The following is a 23,644-nucleotide window of genomic DNA, read 5'->3' as shown; positions in this document are numbered from 1 at the left end:
AGCAGATCTCAAAGACAGGAGTGGGTACATTTGTCAGAACACTATTCACAATTTTTACACCATTATTGATATCTAGTCACACAATTAATACACATGCATATTGATCTCCTTCTTAACAGTTCAAAGAGGTGCGGGAGAAGCTCCTACCAGAGGACCGCATAGAAGCAATTAAAGAGGAAATAGCAGGATTTTTGTTCGACCAGGTCATAGATCCCAAAGGAGAATACTATTACCCGCTACCGCCGCCATGAACCACTTCCAATTGTTATCGTGCTCCGAAGGCACCAATTAGGCTAATGCCACTGGCTTCGATGGCACCAATTAGGAGAAATTGTAGATAGCTAGCTAATTGTATATATATATATGTATGTGTGTGTGTGTGTGAATTAATTAATGGTGGTTATGAGACATTCGATAATATATATATATATATATTATGATCGGTTCTACTAGAAATTCTATTTATATATATGCATAATGTGTACAATATGTAGTATCATAAAATACCCGCAAATGAAAAAGAATTAAATGGAAAACACAAAATTAAATGAAAAAGAAATCATAAACCCAAAACCCCCCAACCTTTTAATACCGGTTGGTGTCACCAACCGGTACTAAAGGGCTCCCTACCCCCAAAGCTGGCTCGTGCCACGTGGTTTCCCTTTAGCACCGGTTCGTGCTGAACCGGTACTAAGGGGGGGGGAGGCTTTAGTGCCCACACTTTAGTGCCGGTTACCGAACCGGCACTAAAGGGCCTTACGAACCGGTGCTATTGCCCGGTTCTGCACTAGTGAAATGCAATGGAAAGGGCACACGGAATGCCCAAGTCCTTCTCTCTTAAATCCCACCGAAGCAACTAATGCTAGGGAGGAAAATGAGAGGAAGAACAAGAAGGAGAACACCAAGAACTCCAAGATCTAGATCCAAGGGGTTCCCCTCACGAAGAGGAGAAAGTGATTGGTGGAAATATGGATCTAGATCTCCTCTCTCTTTTCCCTCAAAAACTAGCAATAATCCATGGAGGGATTGAGAGTTAGCAAGCTCAAAGAAGGTCAACAATGGGGGCAAAAATGAGCTCAAGAGATAAGGTTCAATGGGGAAGAAGACCCCCTTTTATAGGTCACCACGAATCTGCCCGTTATGTGCAGAAAACTATAGGAACGGTACAACCGATGCACAAACCGGTACAACCGGTCAAAGCAGAGGAAAAACCAACCTGTAGGAAAAGCTCTAAGCGGTACAACAGCCTGGGGAACTGGTAGTACCGATTAAACCAGTACAACCGGTCAACAACCGCCCAAGAACCGCTCCAAAACAGAAACTAGTCCGGTGGTAGAGCGGTACATGGCCGGTACAACCTTTGGACCAATTTTGGAGCGGTACAACCGCTCCAAACACCGGTACAACCTCTCTATGGGGCGGTACAACCTCTCTATGAAAAACAGCTAAGAACAAAACAACCATAACTTTCGCATACGAGCTCCGAATTCGACGAAATCAAGTTTGTTGGAAAGCTAGCGACAAGGGCTAACACAATCTTGATAGAAATAACAATAAGAAGCAAATAATAAGATGCCCATAAGAAAATGGCGAGAACCCTTCCTCGAATAAGACCGGTTAAAACTCCAACACCGAAAATGCAATAGAAGAAGCATGTGAACTCCGTTTTCGATGAACTCGACCTCGTCATCAAGATGACCATAAGCTCTAAGACGCACAAAGAGAATCAAACAAGAACCAAGAAAGATGATGCAAGGGTGCAATGGTTTGAGCTCTCTATGAATGATACGACGAAGCTACTCATCGAGAGCCCCCCTTGATAGTACGACAATCGATCCTATAACCTGGTCTCTGATACGTCTCCAACGTATCTATAATTTTTGATTCCTCCATGCTATATTATCTACTATTTTGGACATTATTGGGCTTTATTATCCACTTTTATATTATTTTTGGTACTAACGTATTAACAGGAGGCCCAACCCAGAATTGCTATTTTTTGCCTATTTCAAAGTTTCACAAAAAAGGAATATCAAACGGAGTCCAAACGGAATGAAACCTTCGGGAATGTGATTTTCGGAACGAACATGATACAAGAGACTTGCACCCTACGTCAAGAAATAAAGGAGGAAGCCATGAGGTAGGGGGCGCGCCTACCCCCCCCCCCCAGGCGCGCCCTCCACCCTCGTGGGCCCCCTGTTGCTCCACCGACGTACTCCTTCCTCATATATATACCTACGTACCCCCAAACGATCGGATACGGAGCCAAAAACCTAATTCCACCACCGCAACCTTCTGTATCCACGAGATCCCATCTTGGGGCCTGTTCCGGAGCTCCGCCAGAGGGGGCATCCATCATGGAGGGCTTCTACATCAACACCATAGCCTCTCCGATGAAGTGTGAGTAGTTTACCTCAGACCTTCGGGTCCATAGTTATTAGCTAGATGGCTTCTTCTCTCTTTCTGGATCTCAATACAATGTTCTCCCCCTCTCTTGTGGAGATCTATTTGATGTAATCTTCTTTTTGCGGTGTGTTTGTTGAGACCGATGAATTGTGGGTTTATGATCAAGATTATCTATGAACAATATTTGAATCTTCTCTGAATTCTTTTATGTACGATTGGTTATCTTTGCAAGTCTCTTCGAATTATCAGTTTGGTTTGGCCTACTAGATTGATCTTTCTTGCAATGGGAGAAGTGCTTAGCTTTGGGTTCAATCTTGCGGTGTCCTTTCCCAGTGACAGTAGGAGAAGCAAGGTACGTATTGTATTGTTGCCATCGAGGATAACAAGATGGGGTTTTATCATATTGCATGAATTTATCCCTCTACATCATGTCATCTTGCTTAAGGCGTTACTCTGTTTTCATGAGCTTAATACTCTAGATGCTTGCTGGATAGCGGTCAATGAGTGGAGTAATAGTAGTAGATGCAGGCAGGAGTCGGTCTACTTGTCTCGGACGTGATGCCTATATACATGATCATACCTAGATATTCTCATAACTATGCTCAATTATGTCAATTGCTCAATAGTAATTCGTTCACCCACCGTAAAATACTTATGCTCTTGAGAGAAGCCACTAGTGAAACCTATGGCCCCGGGTCTATCTTCATCATATTAATCTTCCAATACTTAGTTATTTCCTTTGCTTTTTTACTTTGCATATTTATCACAAAAATACCAAAAAAATTTATCTTATCATATCTATCAGATCTCACTCTCGTAGGTGACCATGAAGGGATTGACAACCCCTTATCGCATTGGTTGCGAGGAGTTATTTGTTTTGTGCAAGTATGAGGGACTCGCGCGTAGCCTCCTACTGGATCGATACCTTGGTTCTCAAAACTGAGGGAAATACTTACGCTACTTTGTTGCATCATCCTTTCCTCTTCAAGGAAATCCAACGCAGTGCTCAAGAGGTACTAAGAATATTTCTGGCGCTGTTGTCGGGGAGGTTCGTGCAAGTCAAGATTTGACTCCAGACAACGAGCCATTTCTGGCGCCGTTGCCGGGGAGTCTATGCAAAAGTCAAAATACCAAGTACCCATCACAACCCTTATCTCCCGCATTACATTATTTGCCATTTGCCTCTCGTTTTCCTCTCCCCCACTTCACCCTTGCCGTTTTATTCGCCCTCTCTCTCTCTATCCTCCCTCTCTTTCTCTATTTGCCTCTTTTTGCCTTTTGCACCTTCTGCCATCATGTCTGAAATTGGGGAAATTATTGTCGATATGGACAATAATAATATCATGAAAAATTCTGATGCTCCTGCTGAAGAACCCCCTATCTTACATACAAAAAAAATCCATATTGGTAGTGGTAATATTATTGGAAAAGGAGTTATCCAAGATTTCTTTACTTGTGCCGGTGCTTTGCCTTCTATGGGTAGTTCTATCCTTCATAGAACTAGTAGTCTTGCGGACGCTATTGCCATGCTTGTAGTTGAACTTGAAAGACAATTCATGCACATGCACCCTTGCATACAAAAGATCTTCCTAGAATTTTCTAATATTGAGCATTCTTCTGTTAAGCGTGCTGCTACGATCTTTTTGGATCATGAGTTCAGATTCATAATAAAAGAGGCCAAAGAAATCTTTGCGCATTATAGGGTGGACACTTGCCGTCCTCCCATAGAGGCTATCCTTTTTTATCAAGAATAAATAATGTGTTTTCAATCCCTAGACTATGTTGCTTTCAATGAAAATCTTAGAAAAAGGGTTCCTACCAATGTTTTAGTTGATAGAATTTCTGAACTTAATGATGATTTGGCCATTCGAAATAATGAACTAGGATATTCTCTTGAGTTTAGGCTCACAAAGTTCTGTCAAAAGAATACTTATAATGATGAATTGGTTGTGCAATACAAAGGGCCAAAGGAGGAACATATACCTCCCAAGGTTGATCTTGGGGACTTTTGTCCCATTAAATTTAGCCCTTTTAATTACTTTTGCTTGCCTCAAAGAAAACTTGCTGCCGAACAAAGAGAATATGAAAAGAGTTTTAATGATCTATCTTACTATTATGGCAATACCTACATCTATCCTTGTTTTTTATGCCTAGCTAGGGGCGTTAAACGATAGCGCTTTTTGGGAGGCAACCCGATTTTATTTTTATTCCTTGCTTTTTCCTCCTGTTTAGTAATAAATAATTTACCTAGCCTCTGCTTTCGTTGTGTTTTTTGTGTTTAATTAGTGTTTGTTCCAATTAGAACTGTTGGGAAGACTTGGGGAAAGTCTTGTTATCTTGCTGTAAAAAACAGAAACTTCAGCGCTCACAAGAACTGCTGCCATTTTTATTCGGAAAGCGCTATTTAGTTAATTCTTTTTTCAGATGATTAATAGATAAATTCCTCACGTCAAGCAATTTATTTTAGAATTTTTGGGGTTCCAGATCTTGCGCTAGTTACAGATTACTACAGATTGTTCTGTTTTTGACAGATTCTGTTTTTCATGTGTTGTTTGCTTATTTTGATGAATCTATGGCTAGTAAAATAGTTTATAAACCATAGAGAAGTTGGAATACAGTAGGTTTAAAACCAATATAAATAAAGAATGAGTTCATTACAGTACCTTGAAGTGGTCTTTTGTTTTCTTTCGCTAACAGAGCTCACGAGATTTTCTACTTTAAGTTTTGTGTTGTGAAGTTTTCAAGTTTTGGGTAAAGATTTGATGGATTATGGAACAAGGAGTGGCAAGAGCCTAAGATTGGGGATGCCCATGGCACCCCCAATATAATCTAAGGACACTTAAAAGCCAAAGCTTGGGGATGCCCCGGAAGGCATCCCCTCTTTCGTCTACTTGCATCGGTAACTTTACTTGGAGCTATATTTTTATTCACCACATGATATGTGTTTTGCTTGGAGCGTCTTGTATGATTTGAGTCTTTGCTTTTTAGCTTACCACAATTGTAATATCCCAAATTTTCAATTTGGAATGTTATACACTAGATCATCATTGCATATCATATTTTATTGCATTTTGGTTGATCCTAGAAATTTCACGCAACTCAGGACCCTCGGAGAGAGTTGGGGATTTCGTTATTTTCATATTTGAGTTTTCTCAAACTTTGAAAATAGGATCATTTGATTTTATTTATTTTTCTTCAATTATTTTTATTATCAAAATATGAGAGAGGGAATAAAATGACTTTCCCAAAAATAAAGAAATATTGAGGATTCAATAAAAAATGAAATAAGATTTTATTTTGGTTTTATTTGCTATTTTATTTGAATTTAGGAAAAATGAGTGTTTTTGAAAATTGCATTTAGGCCCCAAATAAATGTTCATCCTGTGCGGCTTGATTTTAGGAGCCGGGGCAAATTTATTTCGGGATTTTTGGAGTCCGTTTCGTTTTCCTTTTGTTTTTTTTTCTGAGCATAATTATTTTAAAAAAATCCGAACCGACTTTGGGCCGTAACCGTCCAGGACTCCGCCTGGCCGGGCCTTTAAATAGTGCCGCCCGAGGCCCGAGCCAGCCCAAGCCGCCCCGCCCCCATACCCTAACCCTAGTGCGCCGCCCGCGCCGCGCCGCCGCCGTCGCCGCCGGAGGTAGTTCTCGCCGCCGGTTTTTTTAGAAAACCGATCACTTTTTCGTCGGTTTGTGTGGCTTTTTTTTAGTTTCGTTTTTTAAAATCGATCAGTTTTCTGGTTTATTTAATTAGCGAGCGTTTGCTCGTTCGTTCGTTTTAACGAACGCGTTCATCGTTTAGGTCCAGATAACGAACGTTCGTTCGTTAATCTGTTCGTCGTTTTTCTTTTTCTCGGATTTAATCCGTGATTTTTCTGATCATGATTCCTGATCTGTTTTTCGTTCTAGTCTAACTTTTCGTTCGTTTATCGGAATCAGGCGATTCAAGCGCCTGGAGTTTCGTCTCGAAACCCTCGTTTCGTTTAACCCACTCAAACAAGTTTTCGCCACTGTAAAAATTGCCCTAGATCCAGAATAGTAAATGAAGCTTGTTTCTTTTGTCGTTTGTCTTTCATTGCTTCGTTCGATTTGATTCTTTTTGCCAACCGGAGTTCTTAAGTTGAACTTTCTGGTTAGATCTCTTATTTGAGTTTTACCTGTGTGTTAGATGAGTACTTATTGTGTGCTTGCTTGTTTGCGATAGAATACCCGTAGTGCGCCGCTTGCTACTTCGAATCGCTAGGTTTTGCGGATCATGAGCAAGGCAAGTACCACTTTGATCATACTTCCTATTACCCAGTTTTTATTGCATTAGATCAATCCTCACACATTGCATGATTAGGATCTAATTAAATTGTGGGTTTGGGAAGTAGTTGAGGTAGTACCTATTTCCTGTTTACTATCAAACCTTTGGGAGTTACTTCTACGTTTGCTTATTATGCCATGCTATGCTAGTAGACGTGGATTGGGTGGGTGTATCCATAACAGCTATGAGATTGTTAAATTAATGGTTTATTTAAGGTGGCAATTTAAATACACATCTGGGTGGATTGAGGCACCTGGGTATTCCAGCGATTGCCTGTTTGCTTTTGGACCGCCACCCAGGCTCAAAGGGATCATGAGATTATTCATGCTAGAAACTTCCGTGTGCAGCCACAAGCTACTATGGGCTCTAGCATAGTTGACTAAGTTGTGCGAACTCTTACAGTGGTAGACTAGCAGATGTAGGAGAAAGTAGGTGTAACGGTCTACCCGATCGTAAGGTGCTAGCGCTTCTGAAAGACTATGTCTCGGTCATCCATTTCTCAAACACCTTGTAGTGCGAGAATCCCAACGGAGGAGATCGAGTCTTGTGAGGAAATGTGAGCAAACCTCTACAGAGTGTATAAACTAATCATGGTTAGCCGTGTCCCCAGTTATGGACATCTTGAGTATCTAGTACCTGGATTATCATGTTAATCTCATCATGTTACTCTAAAAAATTAATTTGTTGGGTTTTGTTTAATGATGATGTTTAATTGGGATTGAGAATGCTGTCAACCATTCTCAATGTTTAACAACCACCATGATAGTTAAATAAAATTTATTCCTTTAAAGTAGGGAAAAATTGGCTTTACGCAAAATTGTAACCATAGAGCTTTCCACCAGCCAAATATGCATACAGTATAGCCTATTTCATTCCATTACTCTCTATGTGTTACATTGCCAGCATATTCCATGTGCTGACCCGTTTCGGGCTGCAACGTTAATGTTGCAGACTTTTCAGACGACAATTAAGGTGCTTTTAGGTCATGGTTCTATACTCAGTGATGCCGTTGGAGTTGATGGACTCACTTATCTTCCAAGCATTCTGCCGTTATCGTTATTAGATGGCCTTAAGCCATATTTATTGTAATAAGTTCTCTTTTGAGACACCCGACATAATAAGTGTGTGATTGCTACTCTATTATAAATCATTCAAATACTGTGTGGTGTCAGCATTACTGATCTAAGTATGACACCTGAGCACAGAGATTGGACCGCTTGAGGTCTGGTCGCTACAAGATGGTATCAGAGCACACGCTGACTGTAGGACACGACCACTAAGCTAAAAGACCTAGATCACTGCTCACTCTCTTCTCTTTCTGACCTCTCCTCTTTTCTACTCTTTTAGGATGGCGGATGCAAGGAACAAGTTCACGCAACCGGATGAAGATACACCCTTTGGACGTCACTTGAAGGAAGTCACTAGATACCTGAACATAGGAGTACCAAGCTTCACCGGAACTTACAATGCCACCTTACCTGAAGAAGAACGCTGGATGATTCAAGTTCAAGTTCCAGGAAGGACGTTCATGCCAGTCACTGAGCCCAAAGAGTTTTCTTTTGATGCACCAACTTGGAATCTAGGAAAGAGCATGGCGGCTCACATCGCCATGGGACGCATTGGAGAAGTTTACCGCAATGATCTCAAGGATAGTATCTACCAGATTTGTGGGCGCCGAGATGAGCACTGGGAGATGATCAGCACCAGGAAGGATAGATCAGTTGCAGCTTTTATCCAGGAGTTAAACCAACACATTCAACGTCAGGAGAACCAGATGTGCGCCGACATGATAGATCTGAAGAAGGCGAGGACAAGAATCAAGGAACTGGAGGAAGAACTCAAGGCTACACGTGAAGATTATGAAGAGGAAATCGAAGTATTAGTGGAGAAGAATGACGATCTGATCAAGAAGATTGGAATATTTATGGGAGGCCCTACGCCGGTAGAAGAAGACGAAGAACCCAAGGAAATTCGCCCGGAAGACTACATCAGCATCGACGACACCGACTCGGATCCAGATGATAGCGATGATGACTATGTTGATGAAGCTGGAGCAGATATCATGGAGTCTGCAATCGAAGAATATTTCTAGTAGACCACCCCATCAGTAGTAGTAGTCCACCATGTAAATACAGTAGTCCGAGCACTTTTGCGATAGATAGATCGATTGTATGCCCTTGTTTGATTGAATGAAGTGAATTGTTTGCTTTTGCCTCATGTGCATATGGGTAGTGTTTTATCTTTAGACCCCTCTCTATTCTTACATCTCATCTTTTCTAAAACCCTCAGATGCCTCCGAGACGTGACCCCGGATTTACCTTCCCACTGGAGCTCACCCAGTTGATCCAGCAGCAGAACACATTGATGCAGTTGCTAGTCCAGAATCAGAATCAGGGGAACAACAACAACAACCCACCACCACCTCCACCACCCGTTGATCACTTAGCCCGTTTTCTTAGGTTGAATCCATCGGTGTTTTCCAGTAGCACCAAGCCGATAGTAGCAGATGATTGGCTCCGCAAGACAGCAAGGGAGTTGACCACAGCAGGATGCACAGATGTGGAAAAGGTGAAGTTTGCCGCACATCAGCTTGAAGGACCCGCAGCATCATGGTGGGAGAATTTCACAACCACTTTCCCTGTCGACACTGTCACATGGGACCAGTTTCAACAGGCTTTCCATACTGCCCATGTTTCAGCAGGAGCTATGGCCATGAAGAAGCGAGATTTTCGCAACTTGCGCCAAGGAGGACGGACAGTTGGCCAGTATGTGGAGGACTTTAGTAAGTTAGCACGTTATGCCCCAGATGACGTATCTATGGATGCAGCTAAGTAGGAAAAGTTTCTGGAAGGACTGAATGATGAGTTGAGCATGCAGTTGATGGTAGCAACTTTCAACAACTACCAGGAGTTGGTAGATCGTGCTCTTATGATTGAAGGGAAGCAGCAGCAGATTGAGAATCGCAAGAGGAAGTATGGACAAGGGAAGTACAATTCAGGAGCTCAGCAGAAGCCACGTTTTACCCCTACACCGGGAGGACATTTTCAACATACCCATGGAGGAGGTAGCTCGCACAATCACAATGGCACCAAGAATGGTAATGGGAATGGAGGAAGCAACGGCCAGAACCGCACCAACCCATCGACCCCAGCCAAGAGAGACCTGAGCCAAGTCACTTGCTTTAAGTGCCAGAAGACCGAACATTATGCCAATGAATGTCCTGAATCCTAGAATGGAAATGGCAATGGAAGCTCTGGGAAAAAGTCGAAGCCCTTCAACAGGGGACAGGTGAACCACGTTAACGTGGAGGAGGTTGAAGAGCAGCCGGATGCAGTAATCGGTAAGTTTTTGGTTAAGTCATTTACTGCATTCGTTCTTTTTGATACTAGTGCATCGCATTCATACATATCAAGGGGATTTGTGGATAAGTATGATCTGCCCACCAAAGTTCTTAGAACATCTATGTTAGTAAGCTCACCAGGAGCGAAGTATATGGCTAGCTAAGGATGTTTTCAAGTGCCATTGAGTATAGGTAGGCATGTGTTTCCCTTGGATTTGATCATTTTGGGATCACAAGGATTGGATGTAATTCTGGGTATGGATTGGTTGTCGATGTATGGAGGAAACATCGATTGCACCAGTAAGTCGATCTTGCTTACCACCCAAGAAGGGAGAAGGATCAAGTATGTATCTCGGCATGTGCCAAAAAGGACTCAAGTAAATTGTTTAACAGGAGTTGTGCAGGAGGAAGTACCAGTGGTGAAGGATTTCCCTGATGTATTTCCAGAGGAGTTGCCAGGCATGCCACCGGATAGAGATATTGAGTTTTTGATTGAGCTTTTGCCAGGCATAGGGCCAATATCTAAGAGACCATATAGGATGCCCGCAAAGGATTTGGTGGAGATTAAGAAGCAGATTAAGGAGTTACTGGATAAAGGATATATTCGCCCAAGTTCTTCACCTTGGGGATCGCCAGTACTTCTAGTGGAGAAGGATGGATCATTAAGGATGGTTGTTGATTATCGAGGATTGAATGAAGTAACCATCAAGAACAAGTACCCACTACCGATGATCAATGATCTGTTTGATCGATTACAAGGAGCTAAGGTATTTTCCAAGATCGATCTGCGATTAGGATACCACCAGTTGAAGATTCGAGAACAGGATATACCTAAGACGGCTTTTACCACCAGGTATGGGCTGTACGAGTATACCGTTATGTCATTTGGTTTGACTAACGCACCTGCATATTTTATGAACATGATGAACAAAGTGTTTATGGAGTTTTTGGATAAGTTCGTCGTAGTGTTCATTGATGATATTCTGGTTTACTCGAAGAATGAAGAGGAGCATAAGGAGCATTTGCGTTTGGTACTTGGAAAGCTCAGAGAACATCAATTATAGGCCAAGTAGAAAATGTGAGTTTTGGTTGAAGGAAGTTTGATTTCTCGGACAAGTTATATCTGGAGAAGGTATAGCGGTTGATCCCACTAAGGTTGACACCGTGACAAATTGGGAAGCCCCAACAACAGTTGGAGAGATCCGGAGTTTTCTTGGACTCGCAGGATACTATCGGAGGTTTATTGAGAATTTCTCAAAGATTGCGAAGCCTATGACGGAGTTGTTGAAAAAGGATACCAAGTTCATATGGGTTGAGGAATGTGAGGCCAGTTTCCAAGAGTTGAAGAAACGTTTGGTTACATCACCTGTGTTGATTTTTCCAGATCAGACCAAGGATTATGAGGTGTATTGCGACGCTTCATGTCGAGGACTTGGAGCAGTGCTTATGCAGGAAGGAAGAGTTGTTTCCTATGCCTCACGACAGCTTAAGCCTCATGAGTTAAATTATGCTACGCATGATTTGGAGTTAGCAGCCGTAGTGCATGCATTGAAAACTTGGAGACATTTTCTCATTGGAAACCATTGTGAGCTGTACACAGATCACAAGAGTTTGAAGTATATTCTCACGCAGAAGGAGTTGAACCTCAGACAAAGGAGATGGTTGGAGCTCATCAAGGATTATGATATGAGATTGCATTATCACTCCGGAAAGGCTAACATAGTAGCTGATGCGTTGAGCTGTAAGAGCCATGTCAACGCCCTAATGACGGGAGATTTACTAAGGGAGTTAGCCGAAAATCTTCGTGACCTATGTTTGGAGATAGTCCCGAGAGGCTATGTAGCAGCATTGGAGATTCAGTCTACTTTGATGGATAAGATCAGAGAAGCCCAGAAGACTAACAAGGAGATTGCCTCTATAAAAGAGAAAATGAGCAAAGGAAAAGCTAAGGGATTTCATGAAGATGATCACGATACCTTATGGTTTGAAGACCGTGTTTATGTGCCAAATGATTCGGAGATCAGGAAGTTAATTCTGCAAGAGGCCCATGATTCACCATATTTGATTCACCCAGGAAATACCAAGATGTATTTGGATTTGAAGGATACTTCCTGGTGGACCGGAATGAAGAAGGATATTGCGGAATATGTAGCAGTTTTTGATGTATGTCGGAGAGTAAAGGCAGAGCATCAGAAGCCAGCAGGATTGCTACAGCCATTGCCAATACCCAAATGGAACTGGGATAAGTTAGGCATGGATTTTATTACAGGTGTACCCAGAACTCGTTCAGGCTATGATTCAATATGGGTTGTAGTCGATCGTTTGACAAAGGTAGCTCATTTCATTCTAGTGAAGACTACCTATACCAGTGCAAAGTTGGCAAAGATATACATGACCAGAATCATATGTCTACATGGAGTTCCAAGGAGCATTGTATCAGATAGAGGAACCCAGTTTTCCTCAAAGTTCTGGAATCAGTTGCATGAAAATTTGGGTACCAGGCTAGAGTTTAGTACATCTTTCCATCCGCACACAGATGGACACACCGAGAGAGTCAATCAGATTTTGGAGGATATGCTGAGAGCTTGTGCGCTAGATTATGGATCTAGTTGGGATGAGAATTTGCCATATGCAGAGTTCTCTTACAACAACAATTATCAATCCAGTTTGAAGATGACCCCTTTCAAAGCCTTGTACGGAAGGAGGTGCAGGACCCCATTGTCGTGGGATGAAGTTGGAGAACGCTAGTTGTTTGGACCGGATTTGATTAAGGAGTCTGAACAGAAAGTAAAATTGATTCGCGATAGGCTCAAGGTAGCTCAGTCCAGGCAGAAGAGTTATGCAGATTCTAAACGCAAGGAGACAGTTTACGAAGTCGGAGACCGAGTTTATCTTCGAGTATCTCCACTTCGAGGAGTTGAGCGTTTTGGAGTTAAGGGAAAGTTAGCACCACGTTTTGTAGGACCATACAAGGTTTTGGAGCGTATGGGAGAAGTAGCCTACAAGTTGGAATTACCCGAAGGATTGTCAGGAGTTCACAACGTGTTCCACGTTTCCCAGTTGAAGAAGTGCCACACAGAGATGGCTGATATACCGCTGAGAGACACAGTGCCGCTGGAAGCGATTCAGTTGGACAGTGATTTGACCTATGAAGAGAAACCAGTCAAAATTCTTGAGTATGCCAGCCGAGTCACCCGCAGCAAGGTTATCAATTTTTGCAAAGTTCAGTGGAGCCACCACACGGAGGATGAAGCCACCTGGGAGCGAGAGGAAGAATTGCTGAAGGACCACCCTCACCTATTTTCTAGCCAACCCGAATCTCGAGGGCAAGATTCATCTTAAGGGGGTAGGTTTTTAACATCCCAAATTTTCAATTTGGAATGTTATACACTAGATCATCATTGCATATCATATTTTATTGCATTTTGGTTGATCCTAGAAATTTCACGCAACTCAAGGACCCTCGAAGAGAGTTGGGGATTTCGTTATTTTCATATTTGAGTTTTCTCAAATTTTGAAAATAGGATCATTTGATTTTATTTATTTTTCTTCTTTTATTTTTATTATCAAAATATGAGAGAGGGAATAAAATGACTTTCCCAAAAATAAAGAAATATTGAGGATTTAATAAAAAATCAAATAAAATTTTATTTTGGTTTTATTTGCTATTTTATTTGAATTTAGGAAAAATGTGTGTTTTTCAAAATTGCATTTAGACCCCAAATAAATGTTCATCCTGTGTGGCTTGATTTTAGAAGCCGGGGAAAATTTATTTCGGGATTTTTGGAGTCCGCTTAGTTTTCCTTTTTTTCTGAGCGTAATTATTAAAAACAAAAATCCGAACCGACTTTGGGCCGTAAGCGGCCAGGACTCGGCCTGGCCGGGCCTTTAAATAGTGCCGCCCGAGGCCCGAGCCAGCCCAAGCCGCCCCGCCCCCAAACCCTAACCCTAGCGCGCCGCCGCCCGTGCCCGCCGCCGCCGCCCGCGCCGCCGCCGGAGGTAGTTCTCGCCGCCGGTTTTTTTAGAAAACCAATCGGTTTTTCGTCGGTTTGTTCAGTTTTTTTAGTTTCGTTTTCTAAATAGATCGGTTTTCCAGTTTATTTAATTAGCGAGCATTCACTCGTTCATTCGTTTTAACGAACGTGTTCATCGTTTAGGTCTAGATAACGAACGTTCGTTCGTTAATCTGTTCGTCGTTTTTCTTTTTCTCAGATTTAATCCGCGATTTTTCTAATCGCGATTCCTGATCCTTTTTTTGTTCTAGTCTAACTTTTCGCTCGTTTATCGGAATCAGGTGATTCAAGTGCCTGGAGTTTCGTATCGAAACCCTCTTTCCGTTTAACCAACTCAAACAAGTTTTTTCCACTGTAAAAATTGCCCTAGATCCAGAATAGTAAACGAAGCTAGTTTCTTTTGTCGTTTGTCTTTCGTTGCTTCGTTCGATTTGATTCTTTTTGCCAACTGGAGTTCTTAGGTTGAACTTTCTGGTTAGATCTCTTATTTGAGTTTTACATGTGCGTTAGGTGAGTACTTATTGTATGCTTGCTTGTTTGCGATAGAGTACCCGGAGTGCGCCGCTTGCTTCTTTGAATCTCTAGGTTTTGCGGATCATCAGCAAGGCAAGTAACACTTTGATCATACTTCCTATTACCCAGTTTTTATTGCATTAGATCAATCCTCACACATTGCATGATTAGGATCTAATTAAATTGTGGGTTTGGGAAGTAGTTGAGGTAGTACCTATTACCTGTTTACTATCAAACCTTTGGGAGTTACTTCTACGTTTGCTAATTATGCCATGCTATGCTAGTAGACGTGGATTGGGTGAGTGTATCCATGACAGATGTGAGATTGTTAAATTAATGGTTTATCTAAGGTGGCAACTTAAATACACATCTGGGTGCATTGAGGCACCTGGGTATTCCAGCGATTGCCCGTTTTCTTTTGGACCGCCACCCAGGCTCAAAGGGATCATGAGATTATTCATGCTAGAAACTTCTGTGTGCAGCCACAAGCTACTATGGGCTCTAGCATAGTTGACTAAGTTGTGCGAACTCTTACAGTGGTAGACTAGCAGATGTTGGGGAAAGTAGGTGTAACGGTCTACCCGATCGTAAGGTGCTAGCGCTTCTGAAAGACTATGTCTCGATCATCCTTTTCTCAAACACCTTGTAGTGCGAGAATCCCAACGGAGGAGATCGAGTCTTGTGGGAAAAATTGCGCAAACCTCTGCAAAGTGTATAAACTAATCATGGTTAGCCATGTCCTCGGTTATGGACATCTTGAGTATCTAGTACCTGGATTATCATGTGAATCTCATCATGTTACTCTAAAAAATTAATTTGTTGGGTTTTGCTTAATGATGATGTTTAATTGGGATTGAGAATGCTGTCAACCATTCTCAATGTTTAACAACCACCATGATAGTTAAATAAAATTTATTCCTTTGAAGTAGGGAAAAATTGGCTTTACGCAAAATTGTAACCAAAGAGCTTTCCACCAGCCAAATATGCTCTATTTCATTCCATTACTCTCGATGTGTTACATTGCCTGCATATTCCATGTGCTGACCCGTTTCGGGCTGCAACGTTAATGTTGCAGACTTTTCAAATGATGATTAAGGTGCTTTTAGGTCGTGGTTCTATACTCAATGATGCCGTTGGAGTTGATGGACTCACTTATCTTCCAAGCCTTCCATTGTTATCGTTATTAGATGGCCTTAAGCCATATTTATTGTAATAAGTTCTCTTTTGAGACACTCGATGTAATAAGTGTGTGATTGCTACTCTGTTATAAATCCTTCAAGTACTTTGTGGTGTCAGCATTACTGATCCAGGGATGACACCTGAGCACAGAGATTGGACCGTTTGAGGTCTGGTCGCTACAAGAATCATCCTTGCTGTACACACCTTTTGAGAGAGCCATACATGATTTGAAATTTGTTAGAATACTCTATGTGCCTCAATTATATCTTTTGAGTTATATAGTTTTGCTCTAGTACTTCAGTTATATCTTTTAGAGCACGGTGTTGGATTTGTTTTATAGAAACTATTGATCTCTCATGCTTCACTTAGATTATTTTGAGAGTCTTAAATAGCATGGTAATTTGCTTAAATAATCCTAATATGCTAGGTATTCAAGATTAGTAAAAAAATCTTATGAGTGTTTTGAATACTAAGAGAAGTTTGATGCTTGATGATTGTTTTGAGATATGGAGGTAATAATATCAAAGTCGTGCTAGTTGAGTAGTTGTGAATTTGAGAAGTTCTTGTGTTGAAGTTTGCAAGTCCCGTAGCATGCACGTATGGTAAACTTTATGTAACAAATTTGAAACATGAGGTGTTCTTTGATTATCCTCCTTATGAGTGGCAGTCGGGGAGGAGCGATGGTCTTTTCCTACCAATCTATCCCCCTAGGAGCATGCGCGTAGTGCTTGGTTTTTGATGACTTGTAGATTTTTGCAATAAGCATGTGAGTTCTTTATGACTAATGTTGAGTCCATGGATTATACGCACTCTCACCCTTCCATCATTGCTAGCCTCTTTGATACCGTGCATTGCCCTTTCTCACATTGAGAGTTGGTGCAAACTTCGTCGGTGCATCCAAACCCCGTGATATGATACGCTCTTTCACACATAAACCTCTTTAGATATTCCTCAAAACAGCCACCATACCTACCTATTATGCCATTTACATAGCCATTCCGAGATATATTGCCATGCAACCTTCCACCATTCCGTTTATCATGACACATTCATCATTGTCATATTGCTTAGCATGATCATGTAGTTGACATAGTATTTGTGGCAAAGCCACCGTTCATAATTCTTTAATAAATGTCACTCTTGGTTCATTGCATATCCCGGTACACCGCCAGAGGCATTCATATAGAGTCATCTTTTGTTCTAACATCGAGTTGTAATCATTGAGTTGTAAATAAATAGAAGTGTGATGATCATCATTTTCTAGAGCATTGTCCCAAGTGAGGAATTAAAAAAAGGGGGAGAGAAAGGCCATAAAAAATAAGTGAAGGCCCCAAAAAAAGAAGAAAAAGAGAGAAGGGACAATGCTACTATCCTTTGCCACACTTGTGCTTCAAAGTAGCACCATAATATTCATGATAGAGAGTCTTTTGTTTTGTCACTTTCATATACTAGTGGGAATTTTTCATTATAGAACTTGGCTTGTATATTCCAACAATGGGCAAGTGCCCTAGATCTTCGTGAGCAAGCAAGTTGGATGCACACCCACTTAGTTTCTTTTGTTGAGCTTTCATACATTTATAGCTCTAGTGCATCCGTTGCATGGAAATCCCTACTCCTTGCAATAACATCAATCGATGGGCATCTCCATAGCCCATTGATTAGCCTCGTTGATGTGAGACTTTCTCCTTTTTTGTCTTCTCCACATAACCCCCATCATCATATTCTATTCCACCCATAGTGCTATGTCCATGGCTCGCGCTCATATATTGCGTGAAAGTTTATAGGTTTGAGATTACTAAAGTATGAAACAATTGCTTGGCTTGTCATCATGGTTGTGCATGATGAGAGCATTCTTGTGTGATGAAAATGGAGCATGACTAAACTATATGATTTTGTAGGGATGAACTTTATTTGGCCATGTTATTTTGAGAAGACATAATTGCTTAGTTAGTATGCTTGAAGTATTATTATTTTTATGTCAATATAAACTTTTATCTTGAATCTTTCGGATCTGAATATTCATACCACAATTAAGAAGAATTACATTAAAATTATGCCAAGTAGCACTCCGCATCAAAATTGTCTTTTTTATCATTTACCCACTTGTGGACGAGCAGGAATTATGCTTGGGGATGTTGATACGTCTCCAACGTATCTATAATTTTTGATTGCTCCATGCTATATTATCTACTGTTTTGGACATTATTATGCTTTATTATCCACTTTTATATTATTTTTGGGACTAACCTATTAATCGGAGGCCCAACCCAGAATTGTTGTTTTTTGCCTATTTCAGAGTTTCGTAGAAAAGGAATATCAAACGGAGTCCAAACGGAATGAAACCTTCGGGAACGTGATTTTCGGAACGAACATGATCCAGGAGACTTGGACCCTACGTCAAGAAATAAAGGAGGAAGCCATGAGGTAGGGGGGCGCGCCCTCCACCCTCATGGGCCCCCTGTTGCTCCACCGACGTAATCCTTCCACTACAAAAAAATACACTTCCGTGATGATACGTGTTTGTCAAAGTAGGTCACTTTTTTTGTCATGCATGTACATCCATGACGAATTTATGACAGAATCTAGATAGTCATACCTGTGATGTCATAGAAATGTTCCATGACATTACCAAAATTATCATCACGGAAGTGTCCACTTCCATGACGATAAATCGCGCGTCACAGAAGTGCTTTCATCAAGGGTGACCGACACGTGGCATCCACCATAACGGAACGCTTTTAAGCTATCGGGTTGGGTTTTGGATCCGATAACCCATTAACAGCCCCGACCAATGGGAAATTTCCACGTGTAAAATTCTTATTGGCCGGACAAAACACGTGTCAGCTCGTTAGTGGGTCAGATAGGCGGCTATGATACGTCGACACGTGGCACGGCCCAACAGAGGCCCATTCCTGTGAAAAGGCCGGCCCGTTTGACTTGGTCAAAAGCTAGCGGGCCGGCCCATGGAAAGCCTGTTAACGGCTTGTTCGAATATAGCCCATTTACATCCCGCTAACCCAAGGCCCGTTACGCCCTATCCGAATTAGGCCCAGTAGTGTCATCTGGGCCATCCAATATGATTCCAGCCCGTTTTCACTTCTGGCCCATGACGTCTTTCGGCCCATATGAGGCCCTATGTAACTCTTGGCCTACTAACGGCCCGTGGTGAAACTGGCCCATAATGAACAGTGTATCACTTTACACCCATTAACAGCCCGTGGTGAAACTGGCCCGTAATGAACAGTGTATCACTTTATACCCATTAACGGCCCGTTATTCCGTTCGGCCGTTTCCATCCCATGTTATCTTTCGGCCTTCTCAGAGCCCATTTATTCTTAGGCTCATTTCCAGCATTCGTTTACTTACGGCCCGTTACTGTTATTTTCTGCTTGTGGGCCAAATTCAGCCCGTGGTTACAGTCGGCCCGTTTGTGGTCCGTTAATACGTTGGGCCGACTTCATAGCGTCATCAAATACGGCCTATTAACGATGGCCCATTATGGTTGGCCCATGAACGGACAATTCCAACTCTAGCCCGTTTACGACCATAATGTGTTCTGTTTGGCCCATGTTTGGCTAATCGATTATACGACACATATAAGGCCCATTGATAATATGGCCCGCAGAAGGCCCATTGTTTCTACGGCCCGTAGAAGGCCCACTGTTTCTACGGCCAGTAGGAGGCCCAGTGTCACTACAGTAAATATTAGCCCATGGTTATTGTGGCCAGTTTTAAAAAATAGGTTATTGCAGCCACTAGCTAACCGCGGAAAAAGAACTGCAATGACTACAATCAAACAAATAAACAAGACAACAAGGAAATAAATACACAAGCAACTAACGCTAGGCTATCACGGCTATTACACATATTACATCCACTGGGCATCAAAGTTCGCCACCAGTGCAAATATAGGGAACAAAGCAGCATATCATATACACTGGTTGTCAAAGTTGGCGACCAGTGCAAATAAACGCCGCAACAAAACAAATCCAGAACTGAAACCACTTTAGAAGATCTCAAGAAACAATATCCTGGGTACCCATAATGCTCGCAAGATGCTTAGCAAGCTTATTAACTTTCTCTTGTTTGGCACTTAAATCCTCCAGCGCTTGCTGTTGCACCAGAAAATATGCATCTGAATTCTGCAGGGACTTCCTCAGTCCTTCAGCTTCCTGTCGCAGCACATCTGATCGATGTCTTTCAACTTGAAGTTGAGACTCAAGAAGACGAACTGATTCAGGCAGCGAGTTCGAAGAGCTTGTGCCAGCAGTAGTGGCCAGTAACTCGAACACTACATCAAGAAAGGTGTGGGAGTCCTGGATTAGGGGGTCTCCGGATAGCCAGACTATCTCCATTGGCCGGACTGTTAGACTATGAAGATACAAGATTGAAGACTTCGTCTCGTGTCCGGATGGGACTCTACTTGGCGTGGAAGGCAAGCTAGGCAATACGTATATGGATATCTCCTCCTTTGTAACCGACCTTGTGTAACCCTAACCTTCTCCGGTGTCTATATAAATCGAAGGGTTTTAGTCTGTAGGACAACAATCACAATATACAATCATACCATAGGCTAGCTTCTAGGGTTTAGCCTCTCTGATCTCGTGGTAGATCTACTCTTGTAACACCCATATCATCAATATCAATCAAGCAGGACGTAGGGTTTTACCTCCGTCAAGAGGGCCCGAACCTGGGTAAAACTTCGTGTCCCTTGTCTCCTGTTACCATTCGGCCTAGACGCGCAGTTCGGGACCCCCTACCCGAGATCCGCCGGTTTTGACACTGACATTGGTGCTTTCATTGAGAGTTCCTCTGTGTCGTCGCCGTTAGGCTTGATGGCTCCTACTATCATCGATAGCGATGCGGTCAAGGGTGAGACTTTTCTCCCCGGACAGATCTTCGTATTCGGCGGCTTTGCACTGCGGGCTAATTCTCTTGGCCATCTGGACCAGATTGAAAGCTACGCCCCTGGCCATCAGGTCAGATTTGGAAGTTTGAATTACACGGCCAATATCCGTGGGGACTTGATCTTCGACCGATTCGAGCCACAGCCGGGTGCGCCGCACTGTCGCGATGGGTATGACCTAGCTCTGCCACCGAACGGTACTCCAGAGGCCGCGCCCGCATCAGCTTCGACCCTTAGCTCGGAGCCAACTGCGCCAATCGAGGACGGGTGGCTAGACACCGCCTCAGGGGCTGCAGTCTCGATGGAGATCGAGCCAAACACCAGCATAATCCTCCGCACAGCCCGTGACTCCAAGGTGCCGGACTCTCTTCCGGACCCCGAACCATCCGCGCCCCTGCCAATTGAATCCGAGTGGGCGCCGATCATGGAATTCACCGCCACGGATATCTTTCAGCACTCGCCCTTCAGCGACGTTCTGAATTCACTAAGGTCTCTCTCTTTGTCAGGAGAACACTGGCCGGATTATGGCCAACAGGATTGGGATGCGGACGACGAAGAAATTCGACGCCCACCCACCACCCACTTTGTAGCCACTGTCGATGATTTAACCGGCATGCTCGACTTCGACTCTGCAGACATCGACGGTATGGACAATGATGCGGGAGGTGAAGATGAACCACCGCCCATAGGGCGCTGGACGTCCACTTCATCATATGACGTACACATGGTGGACACACCAAAAGAAGACGAAGACGAGGAACGGAAGGACGCACCGAAGGCTTGTTCCCTCAAGAAGCAGTCAAAGCGGCGGCGCAAGAGCCGCCCCAAATCCCGCCTCGCCAGAAATAACGATCACACAGACCCAGGGTTGGAGCGGGGCGAACCATTGCCGGACCACGGGAATACGGAGAATCAAACAGAACAAACCAATTCTGTCAAATATAATAGTCTGGACGACACAACGCCGGACAGGCACCCGGAGCAGCAGAATGCCCGTCAAAGGCTTGTCGCCACCACGAGGAGTCTAAAAAAGCAGAAGCAAAGGCTCAAGGCTGTGCAGGACACATCCAACTCAGGTGGAGTAAAGTACTCAACACGGCAGCGAAGTATGGCGACAATCGCCCCACCAAGAGCTACCCAAAGCGGAAGTTGCTACCTGAATTCGATGAGGAGGCCTCAGACCCCTCACAACCAAAAATCAAAACAGCCACCTGGCCGGATAGACGACGTCACGGCCAACATAGAGCGGCAAACAATGCCACTCACAAGACAATACGCGATTCATGCGGGGGCTTACATCAAAAGGACAGCGCAACCAGATCCATCTATGGACCACGCAAGCACGCCCCAGCATACGATATAACATCCAAACAACGCGGTACACCCAGATACAGGGGTGCCGCACACCCCCTATGTTTCACCGATGAGGTGCTAGATCATGAATTTCCAGAGGGATTCAAACCTGTAAACATAGAGGCATACGACGAAACAATAGACCCTGGGGTCTGGATCGAGGACTATATCCTCCACATCCATATGGCTCGAGGAGATGATCTCCACACCATCAAGTACTTACCACTCAAACTCAAAGGGCCAGCCCATCACTGGCTCAAAGGCCTCCCCGAAAACTCCATTGGAAGCTGGGCAGAGCTCGAAGACGCTTTTTGGGCAAACTTTCAAGGGACTTATGTCCGACCTCCGGACGGGAATGATTTGAGTCATATAACTCAACAGCCCGGAGAGTCATCCCGAAAGCTTTGGAACAGGTTTCTTACTAAAAAGAACCAAATTGTTGACTGTCCATACGCCGAAGCCTTGGCAGCTTTTAAGCACAATGTCCGTGACGAATGGCTTGCCCGACACCTCGGCCAAGAAAAACCAAGAACAATGGCAGCATCAACAAGCCTCATGACCCACTTTTGCGCGGGCGAGGACAACTGGCTAGCCCGATGCAGCACCAGCGACTCCAGTACATCTGAAATTAAAGATGAAAACGGGAAACCACGGCGCAATAGAAATAACAAACGCCGGAACAAAGAAGACAACATGGAGAGCACGGCAGTAAACGCCGGATTCAAAAGCTCTCGGCCAGGTCAGAAGTCGCCCTCTAAAGGCACCAGAGATGAATTGTCCAGCCTAAATAAAATTCCAGACCAAATATGTCAGGTCCATAGCACCCCTGGCAAACCAGCCAATCATACCCACAGAGAATGTTGGGTCTTCAAGCAGTCCGGCAAGCTCAATACCGTACAAAAGGGGGAGGATACACCAAGAGAAGATGAGAATGAGCCTCTCAAGGGAGACGCTGGGAAACAAAAGAAATTTCCACCAGAAGTCAAAACAGTAAACGTGTTACACGTGATCAATGGAAGAAACAAAATGGCACTCCTAGAAAAATACGCCCAAGGGCCTATCGCCGCGGAGTCCTGCCACTGGTCGTCTCAACCGATCACTTTCGACCATCGTGATTACTCAGCAAGTATCCGGTGTGCAGGATGGGCTGCCTTGGTATTAGACCCAATAATTGACGAATACCGCTTCGCACGAGTCCTGATGGACGGTGGCAGCAGTCTAAACCTGATATACCAGGATACAATCCGCGAAATGGGGATAGACCCAACAAAAATTCGCCATAGAAATATTACCTTTAAAGGAGTAACGCCAGGCCCAGGGGCTCATTGCATGGGCTCCCTGCTACTAAAAGTTATATTCGGCTCACCCGATAACTTCCTTAGCGAACATCTAACCTTCCACATCGCTCCGTTCCAAAGTGGCTATCAAGCACTACTTGGACGGGAAGCTTTCGCTCGCTTTAATGCAATACCACACTATGCTTCCCTCACACTCAAGATGCCCGGTCCACGTGGCATCATTACAGTGAACGGAAATATGAAGCGATTTCTGCGCGCCGAAGAGCATGCGGCTGCCTTGGCAGCCGCACACTAAAAACTGCCTCACCAACTAAAGCATTTAGCAGGTCG

This window comes from Triticum aestivum, chromosome 6A (assembly GCF_018294505.1).
Source record: "Triticum aestivum cultivar Chinese Spring chromosome 6A, IWGSC CS RefSeq v2.1, whole genome shotgun sequence".
Lineage (NCBI taxonomy): Eukaryota > Viridiplantae > Streptophyta > Magnoliopsida > Poales > Poaceae > Triticum > Triticum aestivum.
The sequence above is the reverse complement of the archived record's forward strand: the minus strand, read 5'-3'. Positions refer to the sequence as shown.